At 37.4% G+C, this 9,656-nt stretch overlaps 1 pseudogene; it reads right to left on the bottom strand.

Annotated features, from left to right (window-relative positions):
- Nucleotides 1–223: 223 nt before the first annotated feature.
- Nucleotides 224–4,528, bottom strand: LOC141665519 (uncharacterized; annotated as a pseudogene).
- Nucleotides 4,529–9,656: the final 5,128 nt, after the last annotated feature.

The following is a 9,656-nucleotide window of genomic DNA, read 5'->3' as shown; positions in this document are numbered from 1 at the left end:
AGTCGAATTATTAATTATATAAACCAAAATAGGTCAGCCCATGCTGGTTGTTGAACTGAGTGGCAAAGCTTCATCCGTTCCTTCATCATGCTTTGTTGTCCAAGTAAGCTTTGTGACTCATATTTGTCTCTTGTCATTGTCAAACCCCATTGTAGTGATCAACAGATTAATAGGCTGATCCTCAACCAAATTTCCTTTCATATTCACATCATTCTCCCCCTCATCAAAAAAAATTTGCCCTCAAATTCACATCATCCAAGTAAGGAGAAAGGTCACCCACATTAAAAGTTGCACTAACACCGCCAAAGTTACTTGGTAGATCTATCTTGTAAGCGCTATCTCCATAAGCTTCAAGTACCTCAAATGGACCATCTGCCCTTGGCATAAGCTTGTTCTTTCTTTTGCTTGGAAACCTTTCTTTTCGCAACTGAACCCAAACAAGATCTCCAGGTTTGAATACAGGTTGCTTACGCCTCTTGTCAGCTCGAGCCTTGTAAAGTGCATTCATCTTCTCAATCCTCTCTTTTACTTGCTCACAGGTCTTCTTAAAGACATCCAAACGATTCTTGGCATCAGTATGAATATCATCTTTGTGTAAAGGAAGCAAATCAATTGGAAGAAATGGGTTAATACCATAAACCACTTCAAAAGGAGAACGGGAGGTAGTAGAAGAATGAGATCGATTATAAGCAAACTCGGCATGACATAACTTGATATCCCAATCCTTTTGAGTCTTGCCTACTAATCCACGAAGTAAGGTACCTAAAGTCCTGTTAGTCACCTCAGTTTAGCCATCCGTCTGAGGATGATGAGATGTGCTAAATAGCAACTTAGTTCCAAGCCATCTCCATAAACACTTCCAAAAGTGACTCAAAAACTTTGAATCTCGATCAAAAACAATGCTTCGTGGAATACCATGCAAACGAACAATCTCCTTAAAATAGAGATCAGCAACATGTTATGCATCATCCATCTTAGTCATTGGAATAAAGTGAGCCATCTTTGACAAACGATCAACGACAACCATTATAGAATCCTTCCCTCTTTGCGTTCTTGGCAAACCAATGATAAAATCCATACTTACACTATCCCACAGAACTTCAGCAACAGGAAGTGGAGTATACAAACCCTTAGAAAATGTACTTTTGGCCTTTTGACAAGTAGCACATCTAGAAACCACTGATTGAACATCTCGAATCATTCGAGGCCAGAAAAAACTCTCATTTAACAAATCCAAAGTTTTATGCACCCCAAAATGGCCGGCAATAGCACCACTATGTACTTCACGAACAAGTAACTCACGCACACCACAATGAGGAATACAAAGCTTATTCCCCTTAAAAAGAAACCCATCTTGAATGGTGTAATTCCGAGTTGGAGAACTGAATTCTTGTACAAAATCAACATCAGATGCATACAAGCCTTTAAGAAGCTCAAAACCAAGAATTCGAGCATCAACCATAGCTAACAAATATGCCCTCCTTGAAAGAGCATCTGCCACGACATTAGACTTTCCTTCTTTGTATTTTGACGAAAATGTGAAAGATTGAAGAAATTCCACCCATTTAGCATGACGATAGTTCAACTTTTGCTGTCCATTAATGAACTTTAGCGCTTCATGATCAGAATATAGCACAAAAGGTTTGGGATGCAAATAATGTGACCAATGATCCAATGCTCGGACAATAGCATAAAACTCACGATCATAATTAGAATAGTTGTGTTTTGCGCCAGTCAGCTTTTCACTAAAAAATGAAATAGGTCTTTTTGCTTGAATCAAAACAGCACCTATACCAACTCCACTTGCATCACACTCAACCTCGAATAGTGTATTAAAATCTGGTAAGGCTAAAACTGGAGCATTACAAAGCTTTTCCTTAATCTCATCGAATGCCTTTTGAGCTTGATTAGACCATTCAAACTCACCCTTTTTGAGTAGCTCGGTAATAGGAGCCATAATAGAAGAAAAGTTTTTGATAAATCTTCTATAAAAAGAAGCCAATCCATGAAAACTCCGCACCTCATGCACGGTTTGAGGAACAACCCAGGAAGAAATAGCTATAACCTTTTCAGGATCAACTTGTATTCCACAATCAGAAATAATATAACCAAGAAACGAGATACGCGATACCATAAAAGAACACTTCTCGAGTTTACCAAAAAGTTTCTGGTCTCGCAACTTTTCAAACAAAAGTCTAAGGTGATGCATATGCTCAAATTTATCTCTACTATAAACCAGAATATCATCAAGATAGACAACGATAAATTTGTTTAGGAAAGGATGAAGTACCTCATTCATGAGCCGCATAAAGGAGCTAGGGGCATTGCAAAGACCAAAAGGCATCACCATCCACTCATATAATCCTTGTTTAGTTTGAAAAGCTGTTTTCCATTCATCACCTTCACGAATCCGCATTTGATGATATCCACTTCGAAGATCAATCTTAGAGAAAATTGTCGCACCATGCAACTCATCAAGCATGTCTTCTAATCGAGGCATAGGGAAACGATATTTGATGGTAATGTTGTTCACCGCTCTAGAATCAACACACATTCTCCATGTTCCATCCTTCTTTGGAACTAGCAAAGCGGGAACCGCACAAGGACTCATACTCTCGCGTACAAGACCTTTTTCAATCAAATCTTCAATTTGTCTCTGAAGCTCTTTAGAGGCCTCTGGATCACATCTATAAGCAGGTTTATTAGGTAAAGGAGCACCAGGAATAAGATCAATTGCATGCTCGATTCCTCGTACTGGAGGTAAACCAGTAGGTAACTCGTCTGGAAAAACATCACCAAATTCAGCGAGCAAATCATGAAGAAGTGGATCGGAATCGCCTTGATTAGGAGTTATTTTCTTTATAAACAAAGCATATGCTATACCCCCATTTGTAGCCGCCTCCTTTTCAAATTCTTTTCCTGACAAAAATAAGCTAGTTTTCTTCTTTGAATCACGCATATGTTCATAATACTCATTAGGAGACAAAGGTTGAAGTTTAATACGTTTACTCCCAACTTGTACCGAATAAACATTAGTATCACCTTCATGCATTACCTTTCTATCAAACTGCCATGGTCTTCCAAGTAAAAGATGACATGCACTCATAGGAATTACATCGCACCATAACTCATCCTTATAACTACCAATCGAAAAACTCACCAAGGCTTGCTTTTTCACGTCTAAACCCTTCGAGTCATCAAGCCAATTCAACTTATATGGTTTCTCATGAACACGAGTTGGAAGATTTAGCTTATTGACCATGTCAATGGATACAACGTTCGTGCATGATCCACTATCAATAATCATATTGCAAGTCCGATCCCCAACTTTACACCTTGTGTGAAATAAGTTTTCTCGTTGATCAGTATTTGGTGTAGTCTCTGTGTGTAAAATCCTACGAACAACAAGCAAATTAGCATCATTCTCTGCATAAGCAAGTTCATCTCCGTCATTATTGACTAATTTCTCTTGAGTCGCTTCTGGGAGAAATTGTAAGAACTGTTCATCTGCATCCCACTCCATGTATTGCTTCATAGTAAGAGTTCTTCTAGAAGGACACTCACTTGTAATATGTCCTTTACCTTGACACTTAAAACACTTTCGTCGACTATCGAACTCTTCTTTAGACACATACACTTTCTGCCTTTCAGCCTTCTTCTCGGCCGATGAAGAAGTCTCTGGTTGTGCAGTAAAGCCAGTCGATTGACTTTTCAGCGAAGCTTGTGTAGAGTCATCGGAAAAATTAGATTTAAACTGTCTAGTCCCTTTGGAAGTACCAGACCCAAACCCTTTAAAAGTAGATTTCAGCTTCTCCTCTTCTTGATGAGATTCTATTTTCATAGCTAGCTTGCAAATATCATTAAATGAACTATATGAATGTAATTCTACCTTTTTAGCAATAGGTCGTTTTAATCCATGAATAAACCTTGCAATTTTCATTGTTTCTTTTTCCTCCAAGTCACAAATTAAGCATAATCTATCAAATTCAGCAACATACTCTGAAACACTCATTGTATCTTGAGAAAGGGAGGTGAGCTTCAAGTATTGTACCTGTTCGTAATCATCCGGAAGATACCTTGCACGAAGTTTTTTCTTTAAAGTTGTCCAAGTCATGATCTTTTCTTTTCCAGATCTAGCTCTTCTTGCCTTCAGGTTCTCAAACCATAATCCTGCATTCTTTGTAAGTCTGATCGTAGCAATTTGAAATCGTGTCTTATCATCAAACCGCTTATAATCAGAAATCTTCTCAACTTGTCGAACCCATTCAAGAAAATCGTCTGGGCTGCCTAATCCTGTAAAATCATCAAGTTTAATCCCACGGTCATCAATTTTAAAGCTTTTCTCTTTAGGTGAAACAGAATCACCCGAATCAACAAGTTCATCATGTGTCTTGTCGTTTTGCACCTTAAGTAAAAGTTTACCAACCGCTTCCAATCTAGACTCTGTTGAATCAGCAAGCTTTTTCGTTCGTACATCTATATCCTCCAATTTTTTAATTAATTTCATGAGTAATTCATCGGTAGCCATATGAAAAATACGAAGGGGAAAAAAAATTTTGATGAACAGTGCACGTGAACAGTAACCCGTGAACAGTAACCCGTGAACAGTACCTGTGAACAGTAACCCCGTGAACAGTACCCGTGAATAGTAATTTTTTTTTTCAGAACCTAGATCTCCCAACTATTAGGAAATTGGAGAAAAAAAAACCTTGGCTCTTGATACCAAATTGATGTGGATCGCACCACAAAGAAACAAAAACAAGAAGAAAATGATATTTCAATGAACACGATCAATCCAGAAACGTGAACTTTGAATCTCAAATTCTTTAGATCAATCCAGAAACTAAGTAATTTGAATCTAACCTTCAAAACAATCCAGTAATTGAAGTTTAGAAGAAAGAAAACTAATCATGGTTTATCTCAAAACATAATCATCACATATCTCTTAAAAGATTACATGAGAGGGGTATTTATAGGCTTAACCAATAACCTAAACCCAACAGAATTCCAAGAGAAATTCAATATCAGCTTGAATTAGCCAATATCTGAATCCTTTCAGGAAACAAATTTAAAATCCAAATCCAAATAGAAAACATATAAAAACAGAATCCAAATAGGAAAATAAAATCCTAAGTGCTTAAAGCAAGAAAAACCCTTTCAAGTGAAAGGTAAAAATTTGCAAGCCAAAAGTCGAATTATTAATTATATAAGCCAAAATAGGTCAGCCCATGTTGGTTATTGAGCTGAGTGGTAAAGCTTCATCCGTTCCTTCATCATGCTTTGTTGTCCAAGTAAGCTTTGTGACCCATATGTGTCTCTTGTCATTGTCAAACCCCATTGTAGTGAGCAACAGATTAATAGGCTGATCCTCAACCAAATTTCCTTTCATATTCACATCATTGACACACACTCCATGATTGTTTTTCTGATCAATATGACCATGACATGTGTCCCACTAAGTTGAACCTTCTATGTGAGTTAGAGTACACTGTTAAACAAAACAAGTTTTTGATTTTCAATTATCACTTTATCAATTCCTTATCACTCTCTTACTCTCTAACTCTCTTTTTCTCTCTAAGATAAACACTGATACTCATATCAGTTTTTAAGCTTTTTCTACATAGATCAATCATGTCTTCATCTGCTACATCATCTGCTTTCACTCATGGTGGTGCTAAGTTTGTCACAAAGAACTACACTGCCATTCTGGACAACACTGGGATAAATCCCGACTTTCATATCTTCCAGGATTTATTAAAAGCCAGTGAAGTAGGTTATGCTTTGACTGAACCTACAGTGGTTTTTGGGGACCAGGTTCTCGCTTTTTGGAGAACTGGTATTTATGATGATGGTGGTGCCAATGGTTCTTCAAGCATCACTTTCGATTTCAATGAGGAAACAAAGGTTGTTACTCCTCAAACTATAAGGGAAGCTCTTCACCTGCCTTCTCATAATTCTTACTCAACTTTCGTTGGAGATGCTGAGATGAGGAGATTTTTTACTGAGATTGGCTATGATAAAGATATGAAGAATATGGGACAGTTGAAGAGGAATGGGTTGAGAAAGGAGTGGAACTTCTACTTCGATTGCATCACTCGAGCCTTCAACAACAAGTGCACTAATTTTGATGCACTTCCCATAATGACACTGTAAATTGGGCACTCTCTAATCCATGGTGCTAACTATGATTTTGGTAGAGTAGTTCTTTATTGGGAATAGACTAAAAGTTGATCCTAATATAGTTTACTATGCTAGATTTTGTCAGTCAATTTTTATTATCCATTTTCCCAATACCCCAATCCCTGCTAATCAAATCATTTCACTATTTAAGCTCACAAAAAGGGATTTCTTTGATTTGATATCTAAGAATAAAGAGAAGGTTACTCTTGCACCTCTCAGGTTGCCACTCTCTCCCACAAACTTGCTAATTGCAAGCTTTCCTGTTTATGGATTGCAAAATCTACAGAATGCTAAGCTATAGGCAATTACTTTTGGGAACCCCCTGTAGTTAACCCAAGAACTATCACCCAAACACTTCCTCAAACACAATCCACCTCAGGTGCCTCCCAAAAGACACCTGTTGTAAAAAGAAAGAAACCAACAAAATCTGATGATCTTATTGAGAACCTACATGACATTATTGCCCAGTCTGTTAGGTCTTATGGTCAGGGATAAGTTTTGAAGTTTGCACAGGTTACTGGTGCTAATATCATTGCTGGAAGAACTACTGGTTCCAAGGTACAAGTTTCTCCTTTTTCTAAACCTTTAGAAATTGCTAAGAGAAATCTTGTACTTGCCGAGTTAGTATCAGAGGATGAGGACAATGCTATCGTATAATCCAAATTGAAGAAGATAAATTTTGATTCTACTCAGATTCCAGTTGTATTACCAACTGAGGAGGGCGCAACAAATCCTGATGTTGTAATTACTAATTCAAGCCCTAGACCAAGGAAAAAGAAGTTGGTCAAGACTTATTTTGCTAAAAAAATTGAAGCTCAAACAGGATATAGCTGAGGAGGAACAAAATGTATTTATCTCAAGATAGCCAATTACTGATGCTCAGGAGGATGTAAAAGCTGATGCATCTGTAATAATTTCTAACTCTCCAGTGAAGCTAAAGAAAAGAATGAGGGGGGTCACTCATTAGCAAGTAGAGAAGATAGCAAAGAGGCTGCAGAAACAAGGAAAGTTTCATGGATCAAGCACACAAGAACCTGCATCTCAAAGGGATGCAACAGCTACTAATAACACTGATCCATTCATACAAGAACCTACACCTCAAAGCGGTGTATCAGAAATTATAGATGTGGCACCTCTTGATACTAAGTCCATAGAAGAATGGCATGAAGTAGCTGCATCTAAACTCTATAAAGAAGTCTCACAAGTCAGATTACTAGAAGAGTTTTGATCCTCAAAGATTTAAGAAGACAATTGGCTTCAAAATTGGAGCTGAACAATAGTCTAATACTGACACTGAGGAGATGAGTACACAAGAACCTGGGTTTCAAAGTAATCCAACAACTCCTTAATATCCAGCCCCACAAGAACCACTACCTCAAAGCTGTAGTGTAGGCTTGACTCCTGGTCCAGTTATCCTAGCAATTGATACTGAAGGAAGAATACATCCATCTCCACCATCTGCTGATATTCTATCAGTACCACCTTTGGATGCTATCTTAGAAGCTGATCCTTCAGAAGTATAAGGTACAAATACTAATATTTTTTTATCAGCATTTAATTTAAATCCCGATACTATTATGTCAGTTTTTACTAGTACTTTAAATCATGATGGTATGATCACACCTAGTCCTTTACAAAATGGTACCCCTAGTCATGTGACCACAACCATCTCTTCTCAACCACCCCTTATTTCTGTATGACAAACTATTCCGAGCATTTCATGCGAGAATGAGTGGAAAGACTTAGATAAAAATAGAATTAAAGAGAGGCATGATCCTTACCTGGAAAAAGAAGAGGTAGATGAGTATTAGGATTTAGCTAATCCTTGTCAGGAAACTCCAACTATTAAAAGTCATGAGATGGGTGCAGTGAGAAGTAGCGAGACTACTTTAAAAGAGATTTAAGTGGTTCTTTCATTGATTTTGCAGGTGCTCAGAGTAATAAAGAAACAGTTGCAGATTTCCAGCCTGTAGTGCCACAGTAAACTCTTATGCATTAAATGCTAATAATTTCCCTGTAGATCTAAGTACTGATATTTTCTTGCAGTCCACTCATATAGCCACAATTCTTGAAGATATAGAGCTAAATGCTGATGGTATGGCAGTTTCTAAAGCAGTTGGATCTCATACTGCTCCAATTCCTGACTCTAGTTTAAATGTTGATGCTAAAGATGAAGTAACACAAATAGTAAAGGAACCAGTTGCTGATGAAGAATTTGTTCATGATAGTGAGCCTGATGATGGATAAGATATTGATGTCTATAATATCAATGTAGAATTAGATCCTAATGAGGATCTTGATGAAATATTATTTCCTGAAGGCATGACATAAAGGGAGAAGAAAAATAAAGTTAGCTGAGTTAGAAGCTAAGAATACCAAAGAGTTTTTTGATGCAGAATGGAATTCTAAATGGAAGGATTTTACACATCCTATTTCTGTTGCTAATGCTTCTCAACATTTGGAGACAACTGAGAAGAACATTTCAAATCCCGACATTATTTCTCATCTTAAAGCTTCAGCATTACTGATCAAATCAGTTCAGACTACTCAGACTAATGCAAACTCCTAAATTGATAAACTTAAGGATGTTTTTGTTGAAACTAAACTTACCTCTGGACTTGAGATGCAAAATTAGTTAAAGCCTATCATTGCCAAACAAGACAAAATGGAAGCCAACCAGGCTAAGTTGGAGGCTAATCAATAGAAAATGTTTGGGCAGTTGGATGAGGTACAACAATATATGGAGCTCATAGTTTCATTCCTTCTTGGTGATGATGCCAAAAAGGGGGATAAAGTGTTAAAATCTAAATACAAGCAGCTCTAGCTGAAAGATGCTGATGACAAAGATGATGCTCTTGATGGAGGAAGTAAGAAGAAAGAAGGAAAGGAGAATGAAAAGAAAGGCGGAGAACTAGTTGGACTTAGTGTTACATCTAAAACCACTAGCTAATCTATGAAAGATGGAGAGAGATGGAGAAGTGGAAGACAACAAAAGCTGACTGTTACTACAAAGAAAATACTGACAGTCACAAATGCTAATGAAGACCAAGGTGTTCTGGAGATAGAAGTTGGTGTTGAGGCAAGTCGGTTTTTACAGATTTTGAAGTCTAAAGGTAAAAAGACAACTTTGTTCTACAAGGATCCTAAATTACAAGTATTTGACTCTGAGGTAAGTAGAAGGATTTTTGAAAGGGAAAATCCAGGAGTTGATCTTGAATAATTAAGGCTTATGGAAGAGGAATTCAAATCTTGAAAACCAGTAACTGCTGATATTGTCTCACCATATGAAGATGTTCCTGGAAAGAGGCCAACCAAAGGTGTAGTTATCAAAGAAGTAAGATAAACTAAAGCTGAAGGACTTATTCTAAGGTCTCCTGCAATTTTAAATGTCGACATGATTTATAAGCGGAAGGAAAAGGTTGGTGAGAAGTCAAAGACTAAGGCTAAGCCCAAACTCAAGGAGAAATCAGCATCTA

The sequence above is a fragment of the Apium graveolens genome, chromosome 1 (genome assembly GCF_009905375.1).
Source record: "Apium graveolens cultivar Ventura chromosome 1, ASM990537v1, whole genome shotgun sequence".
NCBI classification, from domain to species: domain Eukaryota; kingdom Viridiplantae; phylum Streptophyta; class Magnoliopsida; order Apiales; family Apiaceae; genus Apium; species Apium graveolens.
Note: the sequence above shows the minus strand (reverse complement) of the source record. Positions and strands in the feature narration are given on the sequence as shown.